Source organism: Notothenia coriiceps, unplaced genomic scaffold, assembly GCF_000735185.1.
Source record: "Notothenia coriiceps isolate Sejong01 unplaced genomic scaffold, NC01 NC01_scaffold00037432, whole genome shotgun sequence".
Taxonomy (NCBI): Eukaryota; Metazoa; Chordata; class Actinopteri; order Perciformes; family Nototheniidae; genus Notothenia; species Notothenia coriiceps.
In genome coordinates, this window is record NW_011370133.1 from 31,555 (window position 1) to 35,192 (window position 3,638).

At 41.0% G+C, this 3,638-nt stretch overlaps 1 long non-coding RNA gene across 1 annotated transcript in view; it reads right to left on the minus strand.

Annotated features, from left to right (window-relative positions):
• Positions 1–431: 431 nt before the first annotated feature.
• The window catches only part of LOC104967505 (uncharacterized), an 8,289-nt gene continuing 5,082 nt past the window's right edge, over positions 432–3,638 (minus strand). The window contains exons 2-3 of the long non-coding RNA XR_800738.1: positions 2,155–2,288; positions 432–564 (exon numbers count right to left, since the gene is read on the minus strand). This is a non-coding gene — a long non-coding RNA (uncharacterized lncRNA). The remainder of the gene's footprint in view (positions 565–2,154; positions 2,289–3,638) is intronic.

Here is a 3,638-nt window from a genome sequence, read left to right on the forward strand (position 1 = left end):
TCAGAAATGAAGCTCGCAGAACATGACAAGTTATAGTTTCCAGCACGGTTAATGAGAAAGCTGGCTGCACGGAGCTAAACTAAAAGCTCCTCCAGAGAATAGTGTGTCGAAATGCATGCAGAGTATCTTTCTCTTAGATTTCAGAAGTGTTGGGGAAATGTAACTTTGACCCAGTTTATCAGTTCATACTGTCCTGACTGAGCACACGCACCTGTAACCTTGGTTGCTGTTTGTGCTCTCAGTGTTTTGTCTCCCTGTTCCTGCCTGTTGGCGCCAGCTAATAGAGGTGTTATCATTCTATCTTGTTATGCACAATGTTGATTATTCTCTCTGAACTAGCTAAATACATGGGTCTGGTAAAGTTCTTCAGAATTGATGTGGCAACTCTACCGTGAAGTCAGAACCTCTGACTCTTTGACTTGTTCGGTGAATTCTCCGGCCGAAGCTCCAAATAAACCCATCAGTGTTTGACATCAAAGCTCCAGCTCTCCCCGTGTCTCCTTTGAGTAGGTGACTCCGCCTGTATTGCTACACAGAAGTTTCCCCCACCAGAAGCATATCAGTCTGCAAGACATTTGAACAAATAACCTTTGGCAGTTGCACTTTGTTACTTTACTACTCTCTGCAATGGACAGGTCAGACTTATTTGAAATCCAATTGAATCTGTCTGAATGATGTCGCTGAAGCAGAAACGGCTTGTTGAGGAATGGATTTACTTTCACAACTTTGATTTACTGCGTGATGGACCAGTAGAAGCATGTAAAATGTCAAACTGTGTTTCTAAGAGCTCCAGGCAATGCCTTTTTTTTTACACGTGTAAAGCATGTACTCTCCCCTCAGTCGGAGTTATGCAACCACAGAGCAATTTAACTTTGATTTACTGCTAAAAATACAAGTGAATTTCAGAGATTTTGGTCTAAAATTAGGCTATTGGAGAGTTCGAGAATATAAAAACGTCTCAAAAGCTTGTTTTGTTTATGTTTCTCTGTATTTTATCGCAGAAAGTAAATAAAGCATTGTTTTGCATGTACTTAAAACGATCCATTTGGTTTATACAACATGTCATGGAATGGATTTCCTGTTTGGTCTAAACCTGCCAAGACCATCTTTGATTATGTTTTTGTGGATCTGCATCTAATGTGTGTGTATTTTGGATAATAAAGAAGCTCAAACATTTATATGCAATATTGATATTATGCTGTAACAAGACCAAATAATAAAGCTATACTTTCTGTCATTTAGATTAAAAATTAGAACCTTTCCCCAGATGTCAATTAACATTAACATCTGCATAATGAGCTCCCTGAGTAAATCCCTGCCATCTGCCTTCTCTCTTGTTGGATAGGGAAGGGCTCTAAACTTATACGTGAACCAGTGTGATCAATACAGTGAACTAGACATGTGCCATTTTTTATGTCAAGTGTTGTGTATGGCAAAGATATGTACGTGCATGATCTATTTCCTGGGGAGAAACACTGAACGCTACTTGAAGCTCAGCTGCGTGCAGTTAACACGGTGCTCCCCAGGCTTTGTCATGATCAGTGCAGTCCCCTGGAGGGGAATGTGACTTTGAATTAATGAATCATTAAATGTTCTGAAATAGCATTATAGAGTAAGGAAGGAAAAAGCAAGTACGATTCAAATACCTTACCCCGGGTGTAACTGAAAGCCATGGAGTTGGCAGAAATAAAGTGTAGGAACATTATTTACATATGATAATCACTGATATGGGGGACTTGTTAGCAAACATCCAGCAGTTTCAAAGCAAGATTATCATTTATTTGTAGTTGGGTTTCTTTCTCCTTTAGCTCGGTCTTTGGTCTCTGCCTCGGGTAAATGCTAACTTTGTGCTGTTTGGGGCTGAGCAGCTAGTGGACAGTGAGTCTTCTTTAGCTTTGTCACATTACTGTAAGTGATGACATTTACTTGAGTGAACTAAAGCAGTAAAGTTGCCAGACATAACAAAATAAGCTGAAAGTTGCGAGACGAGAGGTGCTTCAGATTCAGGTGATAATTCTCTGTAGGTTCACCATCAGGAGAAAACCCCTTTCACATTGTCTTCACAATGCCATGTGATATATTGCTGATATAAATATAGCAATTATAAAATGTTTGTAACTTAGAGATGCAATCCCTAATTTATGGTTAAAGTACCTGAGGCCCCAGACAGCGATGCATCATGGATAGCTCGCTATTGTGCATGTTCCTCAGGAAGTTATAGGCAGGCACCACCTGTAACGCTTCGCACGCCTCCATGTAGCCCGTCGGATCATACGCCTCCTCCTTATCTGCAATAGGAAAAAAAGACAATAGCCTGCTGAATTGTTCGCTATCAATACCTCTTTATGAAAGCGAGATGTGGCACCTTGCCCCCGGAGGAGGACCTTTTGAGTGGGATATTGAAAACTCCCTCGTGGCTGATTTCGCCCTGTCAGTGGATCTCATTCATACCAGATAGTTTTCACTTCTAGCGAAAAAGAAGGCCTGACGCAAAGGCTGAGATGTAATCATTAAGATGCAGAACAGAGCTTTACATGTGTGGGCAGCAGGCGCGCGTAGGAGTTACTGTTTTGTTTCTTTCCTGAAATCATTTAGAGAATGAGAAGATGTAATAGCAGAAGGGAGAAGATTAACAGATGGGATGACAAGAGGGCTTGACTTTATCAATGCATGTTCTGATCAAGATCAAATTCAGATTCACATTCAAAGTACTTGCTGCTGGAACCTGGTATACAATATACAGGACTGTCTCAGAAAATTAGAATATTGTGATAAAGTTCTTTATTTTCTGTAATGCAATTAAAAAAACAAAAATGTCATACATTCTGGATTCATTACAAATCAACTGAAATATTGCAAGCCTTTTATTATTTTAATATTGCTGATTATGGCATACAGCTTAAGAAAACTCAAATATCCTATCTCTAAATATTAGAATATCATGAAAAAGTATACTAGTAGGGTGTTCAACGAATCACTTGAATCGTCTAATTAACTCGAAACACCTGCAAGGGTTTCCTGAGCCTTGAAAAACACTCAGCTTGGTTCAGTAAAATAAATCACAAGTATGGGGAAGACTGCTGATCTGACTGCTGTCCAGAGGACCGTCATTGACACCCTCCATCAGGAGGGTAAGACACAAAAAGAAATTTCTCAAAGAGCAAGCTGTTCACAGAGTGCAGTTTCAAAGCACATCCACAAAAAGTCTGTTGGAAGGGGGAAATGTGGCAGGAAACGCTGCACAACCAAGAGAGATGACCGCAGCCTTAACAGCATTGTGAAGAAGAGTCGCTTCCAGAATTTGGGGGAGCTTCAAAGACAGTGGACTGAAGCTGGAGTCCAGGTATCAAAAGTCACTGTTCACAGACGTGTCTGGGAAATGGGCTACAATAGCCGTATTCCCATGGTCAAGCCACTTCTGAACTCAAGACAACGGAAGAGGCGTCTGACTTGGGCTAAGGAAAAGAAGCACTGGACAGTTGCACAGTGGTCCAAAGTCCTCTTTTCAGACGAAAGCAAGTTTTGTATTTCATTTGGAAGTCAAGGTGCCAGAGTCTGGAGAAAGGCTGGAGAGGAGCAAAATCCAAGTTGCTTGAAGTCCAGTGTGAAGTTCCCACAGCCAGCGATGGTTTGGGGAG